This window comes from Amblyomma mixtum, chromosome 7 (genome assembly GCF_055824585.1).
Source record: "Amblyomma mixtum isolate Tamu chromosome 7, ASM5582458v1, whole genome shotgun sequence".
Lineage (NCBI taxonomy): Eukaryota > Metazoa > Arthropoda > Arachnida > Ixodida > Ixodidae > Amblyomma > Amblyomma mixtum.
Window position 1 is genome coordinate 102,558,967 of NC_143018.1, and position 27,758 is coordinate 102,586,724.

A 27,758-nucleotide genomic window follows, 5' to 3' on the forward strand; every position below is an offset into this window, starting at 1 on the left:
CGCTGCTACCAATGAACTTTACAGTTTTCGTACGCCTCCAGGAACGCCTGGACCGGAATACTGTTTAGCTCCCTCGTCAAGGCCTGTTGAACCGCCTCTACCGATCCGTGATGTTTCCCCTTGAGCGTCGATTTTATTCTCGGGAATAGAAAAAAGTCTGGAGGGGCCAAGTCGGGACTGTAGTGGGACTGAGGCAGCGTTGCCGCCTTGTGCTGGGCAAAAAATCGGAATCCTCATTCACATTATGAAGAAGATCCTACCGGTTGGCCGTTTCCTCCTCTAACAATACTCCCGGCACCAACTTCGCGCACGCTTTCCTCATTGATAAGTTTTCTGTCACGATCTCAAAAACTTGGGTTTGAGGAATGCTCAAGTCAACAGCAATAATTCTGATACCCATTCCACGATCAGGTTAAGTAAATGTTTCGCTCGCTACACATTTTCGTTGGTCTTGCTGGTCGAAGGGCACCTGCAGCGGTTGTCTTCCTCCACTCTTTCCTTAACTTCTCGGAACAGCTTGTGCCACTCAAGAAACACCTGATCTACCCATGGAAGCGTCACCGTAGGCCTCCTTAATCATGTTGTGAGTCTCTTTGCCCGTTTTACCAAGATTTACTCAAAATTTTATCGCGTATCACTGATCCAGTAAACGCTCAATGATTCTGCGTGACGAGACGTTTAGACAGGGGTTCACAGTACAAGCGACCTCCTCTCATCAACGGCCGAGAGCCGACTGCAGATTTTCCCCAGCATTCCCAATATCCCCCTTCAACGATCCTGCATGCGCATACCAACTCTCGTCCGCCCGTTCGCCCAGGAAAAAACCAGTCCTACTACTTTCAGAACAGACCCTGTATACACGATGGTCATGTCGAACTCCTGGAGACGTAAACTCCAACGTGCAAGGCGTCCAGAGGGATCGTGTAAGTTCGTTAACCAGCAAAGAGAATGATGGTCGCTCACGACCTGGAAGCGGCGGCCATAAAGATACGGGCGAAATTTCATCACTCCTCAGATAACAGCGAGGCATTCTTTCTCAGTGGTGGAATAATTGGATTCAGCACGAGACAAAGTCCGGCTAGCGTACGCGATGACTCGCTCAGCGCCGTCCTGCCACTGTACCAGCACAGCGCTGATGCCTACATTGCTTGCATCCGTGTGAACCAGGGTCTCGGCATGGGCATCGAAGTGGGCAAGCACAGGGGTTGCTTGCAAGCGGTGCCGTAATTCATCGAATGCCTTTTGCTGTTCGTCTGTCCAGGCGAAGGTGACATCATCTCGCGTGAGACGCGTCAACGGGGCAGCGATTCGTGAAAAGTTTGCAATGAATCGGCGGTAATAGGCGCAGAGTCCCAAGAAGCGCCGGACTGTCTTCTTGTCGGAGGGAGTAGGGAAGTTGGCGACGGCTCCAGTTTTGGCGGGATCGGGCTGAACACCTCGACGGCTGACGACGTGGCCCAGGAACAGGAGCTCTTCATAACCGAAGTGGTATTTTTCTGGTTTTAACGTGAGGCCTGCAGATCTGATAGCCCGTAGCACGGTGGAAAGACGTTGGCGGTGTTCCTCCAACGTTGGGGAAAACACAATAAAGTCGTCCAGATATACTAAACAAGTTTGCCATTTAAGGCCTGATAAGACTGCGTCCATCATCCGCTGGAATGCCGCTGGAGCGGAGCACAACCCAAACGGTAGGACCTTGAACTTGTAAAGTCCATCCGCCGTGGCAAACGCTGTCTTCTCACGATCCCGTTCGTCTACTTCGATCTGCCAATAACCGCTTTTGAGATCGAGCGAGGAGAAGTAGCGCGCATGGCGCAGCCGGTCTAAGGAGTCATCAATGCGTGGTAGCGGGTAGACGTCTTTTTTTGTGACCTGGTTAAGTTTGCAGCAGTCAACACAGAATCTCAGACTGCCATCTTTCTTCTTAACCAAGACGACAGAAGAAGCCCAGGGACTCGTCGATGGCTGTATGACACAGTCATTCAGCATTTCGTCTACCTGCTGAGCGATGACTTCGCGTTCCCGCGATGACACTCGGTATGGGTTTTGTCGGACTGGTCGGATACGTTCGACGTTTATTATGCGGTGCTTGGTGAGGGGCGTCTGCTTGACCGCGGAGGCAGACGAGAAACAGGCTTGAAACTGACAGAGCAGCCCTACGAGTCGATCCCTCTCGGTTGGTGATAGAGCGGGGTTCACATCGAGGGCGAATTGGGCCGTTTGGCTGGCGGATGTCCCGGTCTGGAGTGCGACGCAGTCAGAAGTTTCGGCGATATCCTCCAAGTAGGCGACCGTGGTCCCTTTAGCGATGCGTTGTCGTTCATTGCCGAAGTTCGTAAGAAGTACATCCGCGAGGCCGGTGGTCAGATGGACCATACCGCGGGCAACACAGACGCCGTGATGGAGCAGCAGGTCAGTGTTCTTTTCGGCCACCCCTGCAGCACTGGACTGGTCATCGCACCTGACGGTAACGAGGGTACATGAGCGCTGCGGCATGGTTACTTCCGCGTCAAGGATGCGCAAAGGTGCGTGGCGTCGTTCGGCGTCTGAGGAAGTCGGTGCAGGCGGTGAAAACGTGACCAAACGGCGAGGAACGTTAATTACGGCACCATGCTGTCGTAAAAAGTCAAGGCCGAGTATGAGGTCCTTGCAACAGTTAGGCAGAATAACGAAAACGGCAACAAACAGGGAGTCGCCAATGGTTACTCGTGCAGTGCAACGCCCTAAAGGTGTCGTAAGGTGGCCACCAGCAGTACGAATTTGGGGTCCAGGCCATTCAGTCCTAACATTTGCGAGCCGATCCGCGAAATTCTTGGTGATTATTGAGAAGTCTGCTCCTGTATCTACTAAAGCAATCACTGGGTGCCCGTCAACAAGCACGGGAAGGTCAGCGCTAGCTGTGTCATCGGTATGAGGGAAGCTCGGAGTCACGGAATCACGCTGCGGCGGCATCGCTGTCATGGAATCACACTGCGTCGTCACGGGGGGTCTTCGGGACGTCGGTTTCGTTTGACAGCAACCTGCCCCCCTGAGGCCGCCGCCTTCAGTTTCCCCGGCGCGGGCTTGGCGACCGCCCCCTCAGCGTATCGCTGAAAGTACGACGGCTAGGTGACGAGTAGCGGACGGGAGAAGGTGACCGTTGGCGGCCGTTCGTTGAAGTCTGCCGGGCAGCAAGGTATTCCTCGATTTCCCGAGGTCGCTCACCGAACCGTGGGCGCGGGGCGTGACGTGAAAATCCCTGAAGCCCGAGTTCGCGGTAGGGGCAGCGCCGATGCAGGTGGCCGGCTTCCCCGCAGTGGAAGCAGAGCGGCCGCTGACGAGGAGTGCGCCAGATGTCTACCTTCCGGACCGGTGGTTTCATGGCGAGTCCCGGCTGCGGTGGCCGCTGGTAGGAGGGTGGCGGCAGAACAGACGGCGGCTGCGAGTCGAACGGGAGAGGCTGCGCGGGAGGCACCGCGGGCTGATGGATAGCTCCTGTTAACTCAGAGGGCGTGGCTCGGGCAGCAACTGAGGCGGTGCAAACGCTTGCCGAGTCTCCTCGCGCACGACTTTGCGGGAGTTCAGTTCAGGGCAGCGGCTGGCGGATCAGGCGAGATAATCTGGAGTTTGCGGAGCTCCTCGCGAACTACGTCTCGGATCAACTCTCGCAAAGAGTTCACTGGTGCTGCACGAAGCGGCCACCGTGCTGAAGGGATGAACGCACGCAGACTCGTTACGTTGAGAACGTTGCTGCAGGGCTCGCTCAATGAGGGTTGCTTCGCTGATGAAGTCGGCAACGGTCTGGGGGGGATTCCGGACCAAACCAGCGAAAAGATGTTCTTTTACCCCCTGCATCAGGTGGCGCAACTTAGCGGCCTCGGTGATGTCGGGATCAGCCCGCCGACAAAGACGGGTCACGTCCTCGGCAAACATGGTGACGCTCTCGTTGGGCTTTCGGACACGGGCTTCCAGGAGGCGGCGCGCTCGGTCGCGGCGGTCGGGGCTGGCAAACGTATCGCGCAGCTGCTGGCGGAAGGCATCCCAGCTTTGAAGACCGGTCTCCCGGTTCTCGTACCAGGTTTTGGCGCTGTCTTCCAGCGCTAAGTATACGTTGCGCAGCTTCATGGCAGAACTCCACTGATTAAAGTTGGCCACCCGTTCAAACTGCTCCAGCCAGTCGTCGACGTCTTCAGCAGGAGCGCCATGGAAACTGGTCGGCACACGGGGCTGCTGGACGGTTAGATGAGGGGAACTCGCCTGCGCCATGGGATGAAGCTCAACGGGGCCGCGGTCGGGAAGGAGACCGAACTCGGGGGAGAGGCCGTGAACGCGGCCGCTGCTGCGATGCACGGGCGTAGACACCAGCGGGAATCGGTCGGGACTCGATGAACCACTGCGAGAAGAGGTCCGGGACATGAGATCTTGAATGCACCTCCACCAGTGTTACGTAGCCGTTGGGGCTCGTAACCGAAAGGCTTTATTGGGGGGTTGACCTGGACGGCACCGGAAAACAAGCCAAGAGCACCCACAGGAGGCCGGAACCGATCTTCTTCTTCTTTCACTCGCCGGTGCACGCGACTTGCGAAGAGCAGCCGCCTAGTGGCTGCTCGTGGCAACGTGGCAATATGCGCTTGAAAAATTTGCGGCCTGCTGTGTGCTCGCTTCATGCACGCTGTAGGAGCGCAGCAAGGGGGACTGCAGAGTGGGCAGCGACATGCACACCACGAGACCGGCATCCAAGCTTTGCACACTTCCATCGATAGTTGCCAACAGTACGCAGTAGTTTCTCTTTCAACGTTACCCCTTCTCCAGTCCTACCCTGCCTAGGGTATAACTTAAGCCCTTCCTGCCGACCGCGCACACGCACTGATTGACGTTGTAAGGCTTAGATGGTGGTTATCCTGGGCGGAAGCTTTTCTTAGCAATCCAGGCAAGGTTCCAGGGGCGGAGAGTTAATAATTGCGTCATATTGAGCAAGGAGTAATTACAACGATCGACCCAAGCGAAGTCTTGCGGATACAAATAAACGCTCCACTGCCTCCACAGAAACTTCGCAGTTAAACCTCCGTCATAGTTAGGGATTTGAATCCAGGACCATCGGTTCACTGAGCAGCCTCACAGCAAAGTGGACTAACCAGCACACCTAGTATGTTGTAGGGTGTGAGCAAATTGGTCAAAAACTCGAAATGGGAACGGTGCCGTAAAAAGTTCGGCACTTCGCCAGTTGGCGTCTCTGGGGAACTGACTTTTAACTAGGCATGCAAAGCAGCTTCGCTGCAGTCAAGAAAAGATTCAAAGCAGTTGTTTTCTTTCAATTTCTCGGGTTGAAAGCTATACTCTTTGGTTAGAAATATGAACCAAATAATGAATACTGATAATATAATGTGTCTTTACTGAAAACTCACAACTTTAAGTGCGGTCTACACTCCGTTGCGCAGAAAGAACGGGCGCGTTCCTCCTCCTCAGCTTCCGCTCCACAGAGAGTAAAAGTTGTCGTAGCCTACAGCTGTACTTTTATTGCCATCTACTTCATTACATCATTTGGTGGTCAAAGCGTTCTTTCGCGGGGAGGAGGTAAAGTGAGTGACACCCTTTGCTCTATGCGCTGAAGGGAAACATTTTTTCGGCAGTGGAAGCAAGCTTGCGGCAACTCCTCGCGTAGTGTAATCATGTCGGTTTGGTTTGGTTTTGGGGTTTAACGTCCCAAAGCGACTCAGGCTATGAGACACCGTAGTGAAGGGCTCCGGAATTTCAGTTCTCCGGAAGCTCAGTTCTCCACGTGTTCAGTTGGTTAATGTCTCCACTGTTCAGTTATTTTTAGAAGCGCTAGCAGGACACACTTCACCGAGAATTTGTCGCATGGGGTCCCACACTGTATTCCTTTAATGTCGTGCGACGCCAGCTTGTTACGCGCTCTAATGCGACGTTGTGATGTAATGTAAGCTCTGTGTAAAAACTGGTGTGCTAATCCTTTACTCTTCAAGCTACCTGCAATCGACATCCCTGACATGAAAGTTAAAAATTTGACTCTCCTTGCGTCAAACGCGGTTTTCATGACAGCACGGCAGATTGGTGCGTCTTTGCTTCCATTATTTCAATTATTTTTCGCTTCCGCTTCTCTTCTTAATATCGACTGTTAACACCGCAATATTGCTTCGCACAGATCCGTCTCTTTTAAAATCTTGCTCTAAGAGCAGCGAAAATCAACAGTGGCAACTATATCGGACATTGTAACGTATTTGTCTAAAACGCCAGATTCTCACTGCACATTATATTTAGGTTTAGTTTATTGGGGTTTAACGTCCCAAAGCAACTCAGGCTATGAGGGACGCCGTAGTGGAGGGCTGCGGAAATTTCGACCATCTGGGGTTCTTTAACGTACACTGACATCGCACAGCACACAGGCCTGTAGAATTTCGCCTTCATCGAAATTCGGCCGCCGCGGCCGGGATCGAACCGGCGTCTTTCGGGTCAGCAGTCGAGCGCCGTAACCCCTGAGCCACCGCGGCGGGGCGCACATTATAGTTAAAAGGATGACTTAAAGCAGCTGGCCATGCGTGATTACACTCCTCTGCATGCAGCTGCTGGCGCCAGAGCGCATGAAAGTTTTCAGTGTCCCAGAAATTGCTCCAGGCCGACGCATCCGTCCATGCCATACAAATATATTAGAGATCACTAACCTAACCTGACCTAACCTAAGGTAACCTAACCAAACCTAACCTAACCATTCGGAGAATTCGAAAGTATCGACGCCTCCTCGGCACTCGTCATCTCTGTCTGCCTCTCTTACTAAACTAGCGTAATTATCTTAAGCTCTATTCAAAGATCGATTTATTTACTCTGATTATACCTTCGTTTATCTCTATGAACCATTTTGGTTTTTCAAATTAGGCGCCACGGTTGCTTTCCCGTCCACATATTTTATCGCTATCCAGCATATTCAACCGCTCAGTGAATTTTGCTGATAATTAACTAATTATTGTACATTATTGAAACTTTTTGTTGGATTAATTATCACTTATCACATAAATTTAAATTCATTTCAAACTTTAATTTCTCTCCTTTGCCTATTTTTGCGCTGTTTTGCCGTCCACGTCTGTGTTCCCGTCCACTCCCTGTATCCACGTCTGCGCTATTTCGACGTGTTTTCGAAATGTTTGGATCTGCTTTATTGGCTTGTCACCCTATCGACATCATTTTTTTTTTGCTTAGCATCCTCACATCATCCTCTTTCGATTACAGCCGCTCGTTTGATGCTGCCTTTTCTAAGAACCTCACAACTGCTGCGGACACATTTTGGCGACTCAACCCCGCCGACGTAGCATAGAAATGCTTTCGCATTAATAACCGCTCGCTCTCCCTCACCCCCCCCCCCCTCCCCCAGACGAATTTTCGCGCACGTGAAAATGAAACAGTGATGCTACTGCGCGACGACTGAACCGATGCCTAAATGCGCGGATGGAAACGAGAAAGGCGCTCGGTTCGACTCTACGCACGTACCGGTGCCGCGTCGGGGGAGACCACGAGGCTTCCGTAAGCGAGCTGCTATCACGCACTCACTAGGAAGAGGCGGCCTTCATGGCAGCGGCGTACTCTCGGAGCTTCCAATGCATAGCCACAGAAAAGTTTCGGCGAGTGGAATAAACGGCAGGCATGTTTGAAGAAGTGGGGTTTTTGCCACGCGTCTCTTCTTTCCACCTTTCCTCTCGCATATTTTTGAACTCTCCTCTGCCTGCACGTGGCAACGGTTGTGGCCAAGCTCGAGTTAGTGGGCAGGCCCGTGAAATTTGCTTGCCTTTGATTTCATTTCTTCCTTCAGTCACGACTCTAACGAACTCGGCTGAGCCAAAGATCGATGTGAAGCTATGGGCGCGGTGTTTCGAGACCTCGAAGCAGTATCACGTATAACGGGTTAGCAATGAAAAGTTTTTCAAGCCTGTCAGACGCTTTGTCGTAGCCGGTCATTAATCAACGCATACTCCAATCGGCCAAAGGGGCATAGGCTAGAGACGTGTTTAACACTGTCTTTACCAGCTTAACATCTGCTTTCTTACGCCTTACGGCATGGAGAAGCCACCATTGACAGATGACTAAGTGGAATAGGAAGGAAATGGATTGTTAGAGTATACGGCGCCAAGTGTCAAAGATCGCCATACATCTCTCGTATCTCCCCTTTCTATGCTCATCTGTTCTTCGGCGCACGCAGCTCTCATTGGCCGCTTCCGGACAACGCGTGCGTACTATCACTGGCCGCTTCCAGAGCATGCACGCTCTTGCTGTTGTTGTTGCCCCCCCCCCCCCCCCCCCCAGCCCTACATGTGCATGAGTTGCTTTCACGCACTGCCCTTTCCTTACCACTTTTTCTCGGAACAGCTTCTATTCGTCTTGTGCTTTCATCCTGTCCACGCATCACTTCCAGCAAACGATTTCCGGTCATGGACCCGCCAGTGCTTCACACACTGAAATCGTTCTTTGTCCAGCCTAAACTGGAAAAAGTGCTCTCATTAGCAGCGGCCGAAAAATGATGCTAAAGCAGGCACACTAGAAGCTGATTAGAGGCCCGTGTGCTGTGCGATGTCAGTGCACGTTAAAGAATCCCAGGTGGTCGAAATTTCCGGAACCCTCCACTACAGCGTCCCTCATAGCCTAAGTCACTTTGAGACGTTAAACCCCAATAAACCAAACCAAACCAATATCTTGGTGTGGCTAGTTCGCGAATCATCGTGAAAATTGGTAGCCCGAAGCAACAAGAGCGAAGGAGAGACGAAAACACGGGGCAAGTGCTCGTTCTGCGTTCTCGTGTCTCGCTTTCGTGCTTCGCGCTGCCGCTTTCGACAAAGGAAGCCACTCGAGCGCTGGAGTAGTTGAATGTTGGTGGCTCGCTTCTTCCCGCAGTAACCGCAGCAGGACGGGCACGAGTAACATTTGTTTATTTTGAGCGACTAGAACGCAGATCGCATGAACATAAAGCACAGTGAACGAACACCCGCCTACCGCGAAAAGCGTTTGTTTCGCTGCGTCCCCTTTCGTCCATCGATCATCGACGAGATATTTCGCTGCTAGTAGAGCTTTCGTGAAAGCTTCGTTTTTTTTTTGTCGAGAATAGCAGCGGCTGATGCGAATGTTTTCAATAAATTCCCATCAGACCATGCGAGGGCCCTTCATGAATGCCACACGGAAGAAAATATATCCTCGTATGCCGCACAAAGCTCGTTCTTTGCCGTACTTCGGAAGCCCATAAGCGTGTGCGCAGTCATGGGCAAAGTACACGTGCATATCCAGAACGGCTACACAGCTGTCCGGCTTTATAATCTCAACTAAAATTTAAAGACACATTACAAACCGTCGAATACACACCGTCGACAATCCGTTCATTGTCTATCGACGCTTCTTTAGAGAGATCTCCGTGGTCAATACGTACGTAGAGTCAGGTAAATTTCCCAACCGCGCATCATGGCTCCAGTTACTCGCGTCGTCTGTTATAAAGCTTTTTAAACCATTACAACAGAAGAGCTGGCTAACTAATTGAAAGTAAAACATTGCCTGGTTAGATTTGCGACACGTCCAACATGTTAATAGGTTTTCTACCCAAAAGTAAAATTTAGTTGCAGTTTGCGTTTAAGTTGCTGCCACTCTTTCAATCGTGACAAATTGTCGCATGTTTCAACACTTTTAGTAAACTGGTGAAAAACTTCAGGACTGCATTATCTGTAAGATTATGCGCAATTTCGATGCCGGAGAGAGATTTAACATAATGATCACTTATTCACCGGCATCATTGTGAGGTACTTGGACATACAGCGTCCAGCAATGCATATACCTTGAAATAAATCGCTTTATTCCCTCTTATTCACAACACTTCATAAAGGAATTCACAAAGGACTTCCCAAGGAGAGGTTGCGTTCCTTAGCTTATCGCAGAAAACGCACTACAACAAACACTCGGCAATCTCTCTTCTTTTACAGGAATATCTAAGATAACGCTATCTACAAAGCAATCATAGTTTCAAGCATTCTTGACGCACTAATGCATTTCTCTCATTGGCGTTACAAATTGCTATGTCCCTTTGGAGTGGTCGCCATTTAAACAGTATTTGTGACCGCGTCAGTTTTATAAAATAAATCAATGGTGCATTTGTCTAACGTTCGACGCATAGCGTTTTTCTTTACTTTACTTGTACAAATATGATTATGAGCATGAAATATTAATTATACATTCTATTAAAAGGGCTACTGCTACATTAGTTTATCCTGCGTTAAAGCTTCGATGATATAAAATTACTAATTTCAACATTGACCTATGATACCCGGCTCTTCCCCAGCGCTCATTATGGAAATTTCGAAGTCAAAGCTGACAGTGACGTACTTGTATGAGGAAACGAAAATTAAATACAGCACCTCAGCCAATTCGAAAAAGTCGCCGTTTAGAAAACGGAAGACTGATATCGCTGGTCACCGACTTTACAGCATTAAGAATTAGAGGCCCGAGTTGAAAACAACAGTTTTAATAAACTGTCATTACCATGAAGGCAGTGTAGTTGCTAATGGCGCTGGCAGCTTGCTACTCGATAAGCCCTTGTAACGCTGCTCTTAAAGGTCGCCAGTTTTAGTTTCCGATAACGTTGCACGTCAACCTGTTTTTGGCGATTTGGTCACTATCAGTTCCAGGATTCCTCTTGCAGTCGGCTGCGGCAATCAAAATGGAGTGCGCTTTGGCAGTTCCTTCTTCCACTTCGGCAGATAGCGAAGGCTGCGCGGTTCAGCGCCAGGGCTAGGCTTTGCGACATATATGGAGTGAAGACAACCACTGGCGGCCCTGCACGTCAGGAATTCTTCATGGCCTACTGAAAGCCAAGAACGACCTACTCTTGAAAGAATAGAAAAGAACGAGAAATAACAGGATGTGCAAAACCTCCCCGATTAGGGCCTTGTCTTTATGAGCTTCAGTTTCTAGCTCCTTATTTCCGGCTTATCAAGCTACAGTGGTGCCCCAGACGATTCTTCGATTGTATTCCAGATCCTTTCCACACAATACCAAAGAATGCTTTAAAAAGAACCTGGCAGCCATTGAGCGCTACAACATTCCTCACCATTATACAGCTCCGTCGCCTTGGCTATAATGCATACAAGTACGTATTTCAGGAGAGCTGCGACGGTGAAACTAGCTCCTGTCATAATAGAACGCTCCTGTGAACGCTCCTGTCATAATAGAATGCTTCAAGCTTAGCTGAAGCTCCTTAGCAGTTCCGCACTTTTGAAAAAGTTATCGAGAGAAATTGCTAAGTGCAGAATGAATTAAGCGGGCCCTTTTGCGAGAATCAGTCAACACCGCGATGAATAAAGAATAAAGCCCAGTGTATTCTACCAGGGCGCACGTTGCGCGCTTGAAAAGTCTTGGGTCCTCTATTTGTGATATATTGTGACTAACATGAACATATGTCTGTACGCTGCATTTCAAGTTCACAAAGGCTGGTCGTACTATTTATCGTGCCGCACAAAAGCAGTACAGCCAACATCCGGCTATCTGCCATCTTTGGCAGGCACATCTAAGGTAACCCCGCCTACATAACTCCCAAACTTTTAAGCACTCTTCAGGGTGGAAAAATGCATTCCTACTTCCTATGCCACTTGGGAATGGTGGCAATTTCAACAGGATTTTAGACTGCGTCGCTTTTAAGAAGTAAACAACGAGGTATTTACTTGATGATCGACGCATAGCGTTTCTCTTCACTTCCTTCAATTGTATAACGATGATTATGAATATCAGTTATTATGTCCTGTCTTACCCTGGCTGCTGGTTCATCAATTCACCCTGCGGCGGCAAAGTATCGTTGATTCATAATTACTTATTTTAGTCTTGTCCTACTATTACCATACCCCTGGCTCCACCACTCGTCCTGCAAATTTCCAATTCAAAAGGAAACTCTGACGTACTTGCCTGAGGAAACAAAGAGGAAAATGCCGCCCCTCACCCTATGAGAAAAATTCGCATCTAAAAAAACGGCAATGTTATGTGGCTACGTTGCTCACCGAATTTACGACGTACAGAAGATGTATACAAAGTTGAAACGAACAGTTGGCCTAACCTGTTACTGAAATTAAGGCCGTGAAATTGCTGAGAGTGCTGGAAGCTTGCTAATCGAAAAGGTCTTGTAGCGGTGCTCTTGACGGTCGTCAGTTTTAGTTTCCGAGAACGTTGCACGTCACTATAGTTGGTCACTATCAGTTCCAGGATTCCTCTTTCAGTCGCCTGCGGCAAGCAACATGGAGTGCGCTGTGGCAATTCCTTCTTCTACTGCGGCAGATAGCCAAGGCTGGGCGGTTCCCCGCAAGGGCCATGTGCGGGCAAGGTAACCGCTGTTGACTTTCAATATCAAAAATTTTCCATGCCTATTTAACGATAAGTATAATCTGCTGTTCATAAAATAGAAAATAACAACAAAAAACACGATACGCATAACGCTTCTATTCGAGCATTGCCTTTGAGAGGTTCGATTTGGAAGGTCGAATTTCATATAAGGTTTCTAGATTTTCAAGCTTCAGTGCTTCGTGAGGCGATTTTCACATTTTCAGCACATTTTCCGCCGCTCGCCAGATGCGCTTAACTCAGGCTTCGATGAGTTCTTAAACAAAACATAGCGGCCAGCGTTCACAACATTCCTCACCCTTATGAAATTCCGGAGAACTTGCTGCAACGGCTTCGCCCAGGCAATGGCTTTAGATATTCCAGGGCAGCTGCAATTGAGAGACTAGAACGGTGACAGCACTAACAATGCTTCTTCCTTTAACGCCGGTGTCTTTAAAAGAATGTAACAATCTTAGCTGATGTTCAGGAACTGTTGCGCACATTTGGCAAAGTCCATCGAGATACATGACTCTATCTGAAAATCCGGATCTGGCACCGTCACTTTATGAGGAGTTATAAAAAAAAACAGTAGCGTCGTCCGTCGGGCGTTGCCGGCTCTATGTTGCCTTTTTAATGCCCTGAGCTGCGGTGGACCGACAACGGTATCGCGTAGTACTCTTAAAGACAATTTTTAAGCGTACTGCAAGCTCTTTTTTTTTGGGGGGGGGGGGGGGGGGAGGAGGCGGGCGACAGCGTTAACGTCCGCGGTTAGCGGAAATGCCCGTTGGCGTTGTGTAGAAAAATTGAGATTATTCGAGACGGTTGTGACATCCCAAACTACATAAACTCAGGCGCGTGGTTCAAACAAACCACATCGATCGCAGGAAACGATACCGATGACGTCCCTATACAATTCCTCATTTGTACAGAAAGTTGTGACCTCATGCCATCAATGTTACGTTAAGAAAGAAAAGCAAATGCGCTGAAAAGAAAAATGGTTGGTTCGCAACTCGAACAGCTGGAAATCTTAAATAAATCTCAGCAATACTCGCAAGTGTTTCGAGCATATAACGCGGATGCTTAGCATTAGGTGGCGAATGTCACAAAACGTGGTTTAGTTTGGGGAGAGGAAGGAGTAGTGGTTTGAGTTATGCGATGGATGTCCTCAACTATTTTTCTAAATGGACATTTAAAATTCGGCTTAGAGACGGTTTTCTCGGGGGACCTTCATGTCCCCGTTGATGGTAAGGACGATTCAGTTGTGGACTAGCTGCTTCGCACTCCTTGGGTAAGTTAAGGGTGTGCGGAGGCGGGAGAAGGAGAAGGATAATCATATCTAAAGGAAAGCCACTAGGTCAATCATGTATTTCAGTTGTTATTGTTTGCTGTTATTAATATAATTCTTTGCTCCTGGCTATCGAGCGGCCAGCATGCACGATTCGTTTGTTGAAAACTGGGTTTGGAACGGCACAGTACCACCCCGCAAAAACACAGCCAGAAGTTTCTGTTTTTAGTATTAGCGAGCTCGTTATAGATGCCTAAAGAAAGACCGTGAAGGTGATGTGGTCCTACAAAAAAAACTGCTTCAGCAATCTCTCAATACGCTCTACAAGCCAACGCAACGCGCTAAGCCTACAAAGAAAAATAAAAAGGTGAACAAATATTTTTAGCCAAGATATCAGCCAACACTTTTAAAAATGCCTTAATTCAGCAACACGACAGTAAACAATGTGTCACTGCTTTCATGCATTTGTAGAGTGAGTCGTATTCAGAGGCTGTGGCTTAAGATCTTTGAAACACTCAGTAAGTGTACTTATAACGAGCCCCACAATCAAGCGGATTAACACAGTTATATCCGAATTTCCTGTTCAGTATACTTTTCATAGTCATATAAAAGTGTTGTTTATTTTCTAAACAAATTTGTTATAGATGCAGACAGCAGTTCCTATAATTGCGTTTTCCCAGTTCACTGGCCTGGTCATGTGCTCCTTGGCGAAACCCTTTGTACTGATTTGGTATAGTCGCGGTTAAAATGTTCATGCCCAATTGTGGTACGCCGGGCCGCTTGGTTTGGATACTCGCCGTAGTTGGAAGTGTCGATAGACAAAACTACCACATCATATGTGCTTGCAAAATGTACGGCCTGATTTGTGCGCACTGCATGCACGCGGTAGAAGCGCAACAAGGGGGACAGCAGACTGGGCATGTGACGTGCACCATGGAACCGCCATCCAAGCGTCGCATACTTCCGTCGATGGTTTTTTACCAACAGTACGCAGTAGTAGTTCAACGCTACTCCTCATCCAGTCCTACAGGGCACCGGCTATAACTTCATAAGCCTTTCCAGCCGGTTTCTCCGCGCACGCCCTGATTGACGTTGTGACCCTGAAGCGGTGGTTATACTCGTTGGCAGCTTTTTATAGCAATCAAGGCAAGGTTCCAGGGGCGGAACGTTCATAATTGCGTCATATTGATAAAGTATTAATTGCACCCTTGTGTTTATGACACCAAGCGATTCGATTTCAGGGACGAACAGCGCAAAGAGAGCGCGTGATAACAGATAAGTGGTCTCTCCTCAGCTAGGCTGTTTACGAATCCTGCTGAGTATGAAGACATTTTTGCAGGCATACCGCCGCACTCACTACGTCCGTTAGTAATTTAACATGGGATCTGAGGAAGCAGTACCACCGGGAAACCGAAATTCCCTACTTTTTCTGAACGGAACGGCGTGCCCTTGGCAGCCTATAGTTAAACACCCTTTCTCTATCATTCAGTTTCTGCCGTGCTAAGGGCGCGTTAGGTAAGGCTGCAGGGAAAATGCTGCACCTCCCACGATGCCGTGGATGGTGGTGTTGGTGCAAAACTTTTTATTAGAAGGCCTAAAATAGACAAAATTATGGAGAAAAGCGGATGAGGCTGCGAAGAAAAAGGCGCGAACGGAATGCAGATGGCCCGCGGGTCGAAGATCGGCGGGCGGGTCTACGATTGTTCTGCTCATGCTCCGAAGAGAGCCGCCGACGGCGAGCAGCGCCGAAGTATAGATGGGTTGGAATTTCGACTGGCGTAGCGGAATCGACGTGGCGTAACTGACCGCCAGCGCTGCTTTCCCGCGCGCCGACCACGTGAGACTATAAACGCTCCTTAGGAGCGTTCATCCAACCGCTTTAACTTCGGTTCGACCATATCCAGACATCGGTCCCGTTGCTAAATGTGATCGAACACGCGACCTGTTGGGAGAGTTTGGTTGGCTATGAATATAGTAATGAATTAACAATTTGTGGTAATGAGCAAAATAATTGTGAAACGAAATCAATTCGTCGATTATCAATTCATAGATAATTATTACTACTTATTGATGAATAATAACTCATATTATTTCATTTTATTATTATTAATCGATTGATTTCGCTATTCATTTGTTCATTTGATTCTAGAGGACTTAGTGATTCACTAATTTCGTAAATTAATCTAGGTAATTAGCGGAATTACTCGCCATTCTATTTAATTTTTGTTCAGTAATTGGCTTATTTAAAATTCATATTAACTCATATTTAATAATTACACTTTCTAATTACACTCTTATACGATGATCTGAGTTTGTGAGGCCACAATCTGTCCCCACTTCCACTCCACAGCCCGTGGTGACACACACTCTCCACTGTACTCAAGAAGCAAGAAATTCTTTCGCTTTAATAAAGCAATTTAACACTGACCGCCAGCATATTTACGACCTCGAGGGGAATTCCAACCAGCAGCGGTGCGAATTGATTGTAAAACCATTTGTCCAACATATGTAGGGAAAGTTGCAGCGTCCCATTTAGACGACATCCAGGAGTCTTTCGAACCTAGTGGCGAATTCGGCCAGTGGGACGGTCTTCAGTTGAACGTCCGGATTGGAGTAGAGGAGTAAGAGACAGAGCGACTTTAATGAATAAAGAAGAGGTCTGCCTGGTTATCAGCCTAGATAATGCCCTAAGGCTCCCTCAAACAGAGCCTGAGGGCAATCCCAGAGGATGTGACTGAGGTGAGCTCTGGCTTTAAATAGCCCAATTACCCTAGCTACTCTAGTGACCCGGGTAGCGGACGTTGCAAAACACCGGGTTTTGGATTGAATTTTCCACACGGGAGGGGGACTGGGGTATTTGTTACAGCCGGCCGGCGTCGTTGATTCGGTGGACACGGTTGTTGCGACTCGCGTCTGATCTTTCATTCTCTCCTCTCGTATCTTTAAACTCTCCTGTATCTGCACGTGGCAGCGGTGGTGGCTCATCTCGAGCCAGTAGGCCGGCCTGTGCAGTTTCCTTTTCGTCCTTCTTTCAGTCGCAGCAACAGTTTCCCACGCGACGCCATGTGACAGCTTGGCTCTTGTTTGAAGATGTATCGGCTTGAGCTAAGTGGTCCCACCCCGTGAAGCCCTCAGGAAGCACACCAGTTCGGATAGTAATTCCTCGAGCTAACTCCTTGGACGCCTCTTTCACGGCGAGGGAGGCGTGCGCAGGTGTACAAATTATTTGAATTTTTCTGGTACCCCTGCTGGAATGCAGCATTCACTTCACCTCGGGCAAAATTCGCCCTCTGGCGAAGTTTATCACCGCATGCTGAGAGTCGCTAACTATAGTTGTCGCTGACGTACTTGCCAGCGCAAGTGCTGTGGCAGATATTCTGCAATCTTAGAACAATGCGTTGTAACTGTGCCAGAGGCTATGTGTAGTCTCTGTACTGGCTACAGGTAGGGCCATTCCGCCGTTACCATAGTCTGTCGCATCAGCATACACCAAATCTTCTGAGTTTTGAAACATCTGCGCGAATAAATTCGCTTTCTTGGCTGCGGCTGTAGACAACTCCGGCATTGGCACTGTCTTTCCCCCCAGGCATTATCCGGTCAGCCTAGCCCACTGTGCTTTACATATTGCCACAAAGCATTGTACTTTTTTCGTTCATGCGGTACGCTGCTTCATCACTCTGTTTCTGATGTGAGATGCGACCGGTTGTTTATAAAATGATCGTATATCATATGCAGCTGCTGCTATATTGTCACGTTGTAGTGACGGCAGTCCAGCGTTCAGGAAGACAGCAACAAAGACTTTCAAACGAAGCTGTTTATTTGGGCTGACGCGCCCTCAAAAGAACTGAATCACTCGGCGGCGGCGTAAGCAACAGGCGTGCTCGGCGGTCGTCGAACTACGAATGTCCGCTGCTCGCGGCATCCTTCAATTTAAAGCCGGCAAGGAAACTTCCAGATAGCAAGACAAGATCATCTACAGTAATCTCGAAAAACCTAGATGCAGCCTTTCATGGTTGCGATCAATCGAGATTAGACTGGTCGCTTCACGCGTGACGAACAAAAATGATAACAGCCCTTTCCTGCAGCCTTGAACGTGAACGAACAAACACTACAATGATACGCGGCATTACCCCCCTCCCAAAGAAGCATCGTCTCGATGCTTTAAAATGAAAATAAACACGGAGAATGCAAAGTTCGAGTCCTTTAGCGTTCATAATAAGATTTAAGGGCAGCGGTAAAAGCTTTAAGTCCTGCCGTGTCGTCGTCGGTGTTGTCGTAGTTGTCGTCGTTGTAGGTGTTGTCGTCGTAGGGGTCGTCGTTGTAGGTGTTGTCGTCGTAGGGGTCGTCGTCGTAGGGGTCGTCGTCGTAGGGGTCGTCGTCGTAGGGGTCGTCGTCGTAGGGGTCGTCGTCGTAGGCGTCGTCGTCGTAGTTCTCGCGTAGTTCTCGTCGTATTTGTCGTCGTAGTTGAGGCATTGTCCTGTGTTCCCGTTCATGTATGATCTTAGTTCTTGCGCTCAGAAGCAACCTCACCTCCAGAGGCTGCCCTATTCAGTTCAACCCTCGGGGGCTGGGGGGCGTCCACGCACTACGTAGCCTCGGCTAGGAGATACATAGCGCAGGGACGATGGCGACGGGCAACGTGATAGGCGGCTCGGCGATGAGCATTCTTCCCGACGCAAAAACTCTTCGATTTCGGCTGGTCGCTGGCCGGGTCGGGGTCGTGGGGCGTCGTAAGAGAACCCTCGGATGCCCTTTCTCCTGTATGGCCAGTACCGGAGAACGTGACCGGCTTCTCCGCAGTGGAAGCATTGTGGGCGGCGCTGGTCGGGTGTTCTCCACTCGACGCATTTCCTTGGCCGTGAACGACGCTCGTAGGACGGGCGAGTTGGGGCGAGAGGGCGGCGCTCCAGCGCAGCTGGCTAAGGGCGATAGGCGCTTGGGTCCCGTCGTCGAGGTAGAGGACGGCGCACTGCTGCGGCGTAAGTCATGGCTGGAGGCTCCAGAGGCTGTGTGGTAGACTGGAGTCAGGTCTTCCGGCGAATAACTCAAAGGGCTGGCGTCACGACTTGCAGGGGTTGTCCGGTACCTGGAAGGCTACCCAGCACCTCCATCAGATGTCACGTTGTAGTGACGGCAGTCCAGCGTTGAGGAAGACAGCAACAAAGACTTTCAAACGAAGCTGTTTATTTGGGCTGACTTGCGCCCTAAAAGAACTGAATCACTCGGCGGCGGCGTAAGCAACAGGCGTGCTCGGCGGTCGTCGAACTACAATGTTCGCTGCTCGCGGCATCCTTCAATTTAAAGCCGGCAAGGAAACTTCCAGATAGCAGGACAAGATCATCTACAGTAATCTCGAAAAACCTAGATGCAGCCTTTCATGGCTGCGATCAATCGAGATTAGACTGGTCGCTTCTCGCGTGACGAACAAAAATGATAACAGCCCTTTCCTGCAGCCTTGAGCGTGAACGAACAAACACTACAATGATACGCGGCAATATTACTCAAGATTGTTGCAGCTGCTTTTGGCGCTTTATATCGGAGGCCTTAGCCAGCTTTAAAATGAGCGCGGCCGAGAGGAGTGGCGATTCTCTACGTCGACGTCCAGCGAGGACATTCTTTTCTTATCGCCGCCCCCAAGTTGTCCACTTATTTGTGACTCAAGGCAGCCCTTAAAGAGTTCGTTCAAGAGCAACGACACTCTTCTCGACCGTCATCTAAGACATACGTTCTTCTCCACCTCATCCCGTGGAAGCCGCTGAAGCAGCCCTCGAGGAACGCAGTGGTCAGCAGCGGGAGCGGTCGCACGCCACGTCGGCTCTGCCAACGATGGCTGCTATTCGCAGTCCTCAACACTTTCCCCAAGCAAGCTTGACACCATCGTCTCCGGCAACCTACGCGGCATACGTGGACGCCATAGTTGCCAAGGAGCGCTGAATGTGTTCGATTTTCAGTCTATTGAAGACTTCGCCACGCCTCTGCGGCGGTAAGCTGCGCCGGCCGGGTTCAGGGATTCCCCGGCTGTGGCGGACCCAGGCCAACTCACCGGCTATCATTCCACCTCTCTAAGGATCGTTAACATGGAAACTGCTGAAACAGAGGGGCCTTTTTCCAGCGAGGAAGAACATCTTCAAGACATGGTTCGCTTCTGGCGTGGACGGAAATAGTCGAAGGTCTCCAGGAACGCCAACGCAGACGCCCGCCAACAACGGGTGGGGGGACGCTATGCGCATGCGCAGGGCAAGAACGCGACGCGCGTAGCTATACAACAAACCAAACAACCCTGGTGGCGGCCGCAGCACACGCCCCGAATCGGGAAAGAAGAAGTTATCGTGGTGCTCAAGCCACGAGACACCATCGACCTGAAGGCTATCATAGATCTTGGACGAGCCGGCGCACCCGTTCGCAGCATCCTCGCGGACGGGGCAAGTGTTGGGCTTGCAGTGTGGGCAGTGGGGGACCAAAACGCTCTTGTGTGCACGCTGAAATCTGTCGAAGTTGCGGAGAAAGTGCGGAGAAGCTGCTCCGAATGCTGCCGGTCGGAGGCCGCGAGCCACTATTCCAGGGCCATCCTAAGCTCTCCGTGGACTTCAGAGAGGTTGTCATTACAATCTCCCCGGAACGTCCGAAAGCGTGAGGACAAAACTCAGGGAGCACCCCAAGGTGGTATCTGTGCGCAAACTGGAAAAAACCCAGATGGTTTGGTTTGGTTTGGTTTATGGGGTTTAACGTCCCAAAGCGACTAAGGCTATAAGAAACGCCTAGTGGAGGGCTCTGGAAATTTCGACCACCTGGGGTTCTTTAACGTGCACTGATATCGCACAGTACACGGGCTTCTAGAATTTTTCCTCCACAGAAATTCAACCGCCGCGGCCGGGATCGAACCCGCATCTTTCGGGTCAGCAGCCGAGCACCATAACCACCGCCATAACCACCATAGCCACCGCGGAGGCGATAAAAAAAACCCAGATCGCTGATCGCTGCGATCACGTTTGTGGGGACAAGAGTGCCACGGACACTGCTGTATAGTTGCGAGTGTCTCCACGTCCGCTTCTACAAGAAGACGATCCCTGCCGGCCCCCGTTGTGGCACGGTAGCGCATTGCGCCAACGCCTGCCCGCGGCCGCAGCCTGGGCCCCGGGACGCTGTGGGGTTCAGGTTCCTGTTGCTCCCGACAGTGGCCCAGCTGAACGACAGTGCTCCCCGTACTGCCTCATCTGCGGAGGAAGCTATCCCACCTGGGCGGCTGGCTGCGCGGGCAAGTACCGCAAGGTCATGAAGGCGGGACCTTCACCCACCCCAAAGCAGAAACACACACCTGGACCCCGATGCCCAAGCCCAAGAAGGCCCAGTCCGGGCCGCCCAAATTTGTTAAGTCCTGGAACGCGACGAGGCTGCCGGTCTTCAAAGTAAGGGGTTTCTCGCCCCTGTACAAGCTCAAACTCAGGTGAGCACTTGGAGCGGGTTAGTCTCTGGGTACATCCCTCTCGCTACCGCACCGAATCCGCCCTACAGCGGTTGGTACAGGATCTCAGGTGCCAAAACCAAATTCTCGCACATAAAATTCCAGAAGTTGTAGCAAAGCAGGCCGGGCCGTCTGAGCCCATGCAGAACGCTGAGCCAGAGGATAGCGATGACGGGTCCTCAGTATCATCGCCTCACTTGCGTATCGCGGCGGACCCCGTGCAGGGTGGTCGATTCGGCCCCCGTTGACGCTGGCCTCTTCTATGCGCTGGGGTGTAGAGCCGAGCAGTTGGAAAAGCGGGCGGCAGCCCTCCCGCATCATACCATGATTGCTTCCCGCGAGTCCTTTGAGGACATGTTCAAGTCCGCATTTGCTGATATGCTTCCCGACAGTGCGGCCAAGATGACTGACTCTGCCCTTAAAGCGGTGCAACCCTTGGTCAGCTCCCAAATAAAAAATACTGTCTGCTGCGACCCCCGCCGCTAAAACGTAAAAGAGCTCCCCGACAGGCAGCGGAAGAAAGCGGCTCCGGCCAGATGGCCGCAGCGTTGATGCAGGCCTTGGCTGGATCTGCGCCGGCCCCCAGACCGAGTGGCTACCCAGCACTGTTATACTGAAAACATCAAGATGGCTAGCATACCTTCTCAGAACGCTAAGAAATTAGGACAATTCGAAATCATTCAATGGAACTGCACGAGCTGAAGAGCCTGCAAAAAACATCCACACCTCCAGCTCTACCTGTAATGCCTCGGTGACATGCCGGCGGTTCTTCCTTTGCAAAAGTGCGGTAATGATGCTAAATTATCTCGGTATAGCTCGTTTCAGGGGGCCCCTCGACCTGCATCCTGGTGCATAAAGCATACGCCGCGATTAAGGTCTACCTTGACCTGGAGACTGAGCAGGAATACATAATGGTCAGGGTTCTTCCTCTCAGGCGCTGCAACCCGTCAATACATACACTCAACGCATACTGCCTCCGCATAAGCCGCGCGTTACTTTCAGCGAAATTTGCTATCGTGCGCTGAAAATGGCTGACAAGGAATCCCTGTTGATTGTTGGGGATTTCAACGGCCCCAGCCCTCACTGGGGCTATCACTTCGAGAAAGCCAGAGGACGCAAGCTGGAGGAGCTCATCTTCATCTCCACCCTTCATTTAACGTTTCTCACGGATCGGGCTTACTCCACACGTGTGGACAACTCGGTGACCCGTGACACGTGTCCTGACTTTTGTCTGGTTAGGAACACTAGAAACGATACCTGGGAGAATCTGGAACATTCCCTGGGCACCGACCACGCGTTTGGCGAAGACAGCTCGCAAAAACTGGGGACAGGCCAGAGTGACCAATTGGCAGCAATTTCGAACTCATGACATCCCTCCCGCACTATTCTCCGACGGCTATGCAGAGTGGGCAACACAGGTCACCAACATAGAGAAAAACACGCGCAAACACTTCACACCACCGACGAGATCCCCGCAGTGGACAATCACCTCCTACAGATGTGGGAGGCGCGCCGGAGCTTAACAAGACGAAGGAAGAGCCAAAAGAGCAACCCCTAGCTTAGAGCTCACATTGCACAACTTACGGAGCAGGCTGCGGCATATGCCGGACAGCTTAAAGACTCCAGTTGGATAGAACGCTGCAACTCGGCAGCGCGTGAGATGAGCTCGAAGGGCACTTGGCGTCTCTTACGCAGCCTCATAGACCCTTCTCAAACAAAAAGGGAATTGCAAGAACACCTCCGGCGGGCTCTGGACGGCTACCAAGGTACGACGGCGGAACTTGCGGACACTTTGTGCGACAGATATCTATGCCGCACAAATGACTCGATAGGGCCCGAGTCCGCGTACTCCTAGAAGCCAAATCAGGATTTAGACACCCGTTTTGTGTTGCATGACCTTAAGACTGCCTTGGCTAAAATGCGCTTAGGTGGGGCACCGGGTGGGATCGCAAAAAGTGAAACTGTTGGCAAACCTGTCGGACTCGGACTACCTACATTTGCTACAATACATAAACCAGATTTGGAATGGTTGGTACTCCCTCCCGAATGAAAAACGTCGCTTGTAACTCTCATCCCCAAGGGAAATAAAGCCGTGACTACGGACAACTTGAGAACCATCTCACTGACTTCATGTGTGGGAAACTCATGGAGACGATGGTACGGGATCGCCTCTCTCCATACAGTGGGGGTAAGGGCCTCTTCGCAGACACTATTTTCGGGTTCCGCCCACACATTTCTGCACAGGATGTCCTACGCCAACTACACAGGGACATAATACGACCCACAGCCATGCAACAAAACGACAAGGGCATTCTCGCCCTGGATCTTATGGGGGCGTTTCACAATGTTAAACATGGTCGCATACTGTCTAACTTGAACAACACTAAGAACAACACTATTTCAGAGACTTTCTCACTGCGCGTCAGGCACTCCTACAGACCGAGAAGGAGGAATAAGGCCCATACTCTATGGGTACACGAGGTACACCACAGGGGGCGGTGTTATCTCCGCTCCTTTTCAACATCGCCATGATGCACCTGCCCCGCCGACTGGCTCAGGTGGAGGGCACAAACCACATGCCCTACGCAAACAATATTACAATCTAGACCACCGAGAAGAGCCGTGGGGAGATTGAGGACCGCCTTCAGCAGGCCGCCTCCATAGTCGACGCATATGCTGCCGACTGTGGTCTCGGATGTGCTCCCGTCAAATCAGAGCTTCTTCATGTCAGGGCATGTCACAAGGACAACGCGTCTCTACACATATCTCTGTCGGGCGGTCCCATCAGAGAAGTGGCAGAGCTTGGGATCTTGGGTCTGTTCATGAATAACAAACTTACGCTGGACTCCACTATAGCGCAACTCAAGTGCATAGGCGAAAAGGTAGGGCGCATGATAAAAAGCTTCGAAATGACCACCGCGAAAACAGACGGAGACAACTGAAGAAACACAGACGACAGGACGGGCGCTGACTAACAACTGTTTATTTGCAAGGAAAGCCCATCACAATATATGCCAAAAACCACGTGACAGTCAGGGGGCGAAAGATAACAACCTAAAGCACAGTACTTGTCGCCAGTATTCGGACTTCGAGATTTGTCCCACACGACGGGCGTGTCCCCAGGATGGCTCCAGGGTGCCAAACAGGACCTGAACCTAGAGTGGAACTATCCTCTTCTTCAAACAGAAGGAAACCACCCTCGACAGGCAGGAGTGCATAGTCAAGTATCTTTTATAAAAACCTTTCTGGTCATTTTTTCAACTCAGGTTACCTCTCTGACTTTCTCGTTGCAATACCCTCACCGAATAGCGGCGTACTCTGGAAGTTTGAAGAAGAATATCAGCCAGAGAGGTTTTCTTTCAAAAACATATGGAAAATCAACCGAGTCTCAAGCAAACATCATTAGACTTTAAAATTCCGCAGATGAACATACACTTCAGAGCTTATAAAAACATCCCTTCTTGATTGATAAATGTCAGAAAAACTGTTAACTCAGTATTTTCACAGTGCAGTCATAAATTCATTGAAATACGCATTGCGAATTGTGCGCTCAAATATGTTGCGTTTATTTAAATAAATTGCTGCTGGTAACGGCATTACCGGGAAGAAGTTATAGGGTTGTGTTGCCCTTCAGGAACATTACCAGCGGTTATTCAGCAAAGAATGAGACTGCGTTGTGAGAAAAGAGGAAGTGCATTTCTCTATTTTATCGCCATGTTCACACACTAGGCTGTGGCCGTTGCTTCATATCTCTGACCTTTAACGCTCTAAGTTTTGGAAGAATCTCTCAAAAGAAAGCAAAGAGTAGTTTTACTTAAGCTCGGCGCTCTAGGGCATTTATCAGCAATAGTTGGTTGCAATTAATGGTCGAGGTGTCCAGAGTGATAGAAGGCTCCGGTACGGCCGCATCGTAGTCGTTCGTGGTTACCCAGGGAAAGCAAGCGAAAGCTTTTGCTCTTTGCCGACCCACGCAGGTACAGCTGCTGTTAGAGGGCGCGGACCGCTTAAAAACGCTTCATCTCCCGGTGCCGAGCTTTCCTCCTCTCGCGAGCAGCGCACGCTCCGGCGCTCGGAAGAGGCTCGGAGTAGCTCCGCATCCTGCACATGCTCAGTAACGACGGCTAAGCTCTTCCCGCAAGGGAGTTTTCAAGGACATCGCAGCGGGCGTCATTTATTTATGAAGCGCTGCGAAAGGTCACGCGCGTGTTTCATTACATTATCGCCTCCTACTACTGACGTTGCACCCTGGACAACAAAATGGTGCCGTCTAAAATACATACTTCCCACAACAGATAAGATGCTGGTATACAATTCAGCATTCAAATCGCATTTAAACTACTGCCATTTAGTGTGGGGTACTGCAACATTCACTAACCTTGAAAGTGTTCATTTAATGCAAAAAAGTTATCTCAGAAATAAATTCACCGTTCCGACATCAAAGTGCAACTTTCTTTTTCCTTTCCAGAGTCATTAAAGCCCATAATCTTTATATATATATCACCTTAGTGTCACTTTAAAGTCATTAATGCACATAATCTTTATATATATCGCCTTAGTGTCACTTTAAAAACAGAAATCAAGAATAATATAACAAATCTTAAGAATTTAGCACAACTAACGAAAAAAGAGCTGGTGTATCCAACAAGACATGGCGAAGAATGGACAGTGACGACACTCCGACTATATCTTGGTAAAGAATGTATTCAATACACTCTTCGATCTCTTCTAAATTGGTATATCCACATTAATTTCGATTTGTTTTCCTGTTTACGTCGAGAACTTTATTATATGTTTTTGAATAACGTGGATTAAGTTTCCTTATGCATACATATTGCTGTTTCGCGTATTCTTTGGAGTTTCCTTGATGTGCTTGTTTTTTAAATTGTATAAACTCTTATGCTGCCTCTTTGCCGATCATTAGGATCGCAAACTCCTCAAGCGGCCGAAGGGCAGCTTTTTCTGTGATTCCTCCATCTGTATTATTAGATAGAAAATAAACTTTAAAACTTTGAAACGCCACGTGATTACCTTCTACGCTCTTATCTCCGGCGCCGCCTGTGCCCGTTCAAACCACTGCGTATGTCCGGCTCCCCTTCCTTCCCCGTGAGGCTCCCCTCCTTCTGCGCTGTTGATTCCTAGTCTACTCACCTAAGGCCAAATGCACGGATCGCGCCCTATTAGCGTCGTCCCCTTTAGCGAATCACGTGGTAAAGCTGTCACAGCACTCGCAGTAAAATCGTTGGTCAGCCCAGAAGGCTGCCCATGGTAATGATATTGATCAACGTATGGTGTCATCATAGTAAAGTCCACCTTGCCATCCTTCTCACTGCACTGCCGTTTTCTGAAAACATGTAGTCATTCGGCAAGAGCGTAAAGGGATTGAGAGACTGTACTTCGTTATCGCTTCTTTTCCCGCGCACCACGGCTCTGCCCAGACATATTAAAGGGTTACATAGAAAAGATTTGAAACGCTAACAAGCGAATGATTTGATTCGTCGGCGTATGGAGATTCACTGTAGCAAGTCGGAGTCGCTGTGGTTGAGTGAAGGTATTTCAATACCTTTTGCATGTTGTCTAGCGGCTGCACGGCTTTTTCACCCCAATCTAGTGACTCAAAGTTGTAATCGCAACACTTAATGTGACGTCTCAGAACCGAGTTGCTATTCACAGGAGCAACCAGTGCAGGTTAACAACGCGTACATTACCCGCACGTGGCAGCCGAGGTTGGCATGCCAACACTGACGTCAAGGTGCACCCCAGAGCTGGCGATAGCCTAAAAGAAGGTGCCTCCTCAACATTATTTCTAATTAATTACTCACGCTGCTCACTGGAGTTTTCAGCGGTTTTAATGTCTTTTAGACCCCGTAGGCCTCTTTGAAGCCGAAGTGGTAAACACCCAAAAATAGTCTCTGTGCCCGGTCAAGCGCAATGAGAAGTGATGAGAAAGACGTTTTTTTTATGGTTTAAGGGCATCTGTAGCCAAAGTGCGCCACGGCACAAGGTTTTATCGTCTACTCAAAGCGAGGCCAAAGAATTTTAAAGTATTTCGCTCCAAAGAAGCCGAGAACAAGGCTAGAGAAATGCTTGCAGCGATTGCATTACCTCTGCGTATCCGAGGGCACTGGGGATCGAACCTTGCACCTTTTACATGCGAGGGTATGCGAAGCGAGCTAGGCTTCGCGCTCGGAAATCCCGGCAGCACTCGATATGTTGCTTTCCTAATAAATTTTCTTTAAAGTAACACGTGTTTGTGGCTTTCAACGTCCCTAACTGGCATCGCCTATGAGATACTATGCTGGGGGGATCCAGATTAGTTTGACTGCCAGGGCATTTTCAGCGTGCACTGGTATCACACGGTACAATGGTGTTTTGTTATTTCACCTCTTCGAGAATGCTGGCTTCACGAAGACAATTCCTTCCAAGGTCTTTAGGCTCACCAGACGAGCACTAGAGCCCCTATGCGACCGATCCCGTTTGCGCCCTATTTTAACGGTACTTCCTGTTGAAGTAGTGCGTTAATAAGGCAATGATGGGCAGTGAGGAACTTACTAGACGTGGACAGGTATGAGAATTTTCGAGGGGAGTTGTTACCTGCCTTTTACTAATACATAATTTTCTACCTTTCCAAAACCATAGTTGTCATTAAAAATTCATATTCGCATTCAGGGCTCAATAATCACACATCAT

General features: G+C 49.6%; 1 protein-coding gene across 1 annotated transcript in view; it reads left to right on the forward strand.

The window, feature by feature from the left end:
* The window catches only part of LOC149337039 (uncharacterized), a 113,847-nt gene that overhangs the window by 72,888 nt on the left and 13,201 nt on the right, over positions 1-27,758 (forward strand). The gene's annotated exons all lie outside the window — the stretch shown is intronic.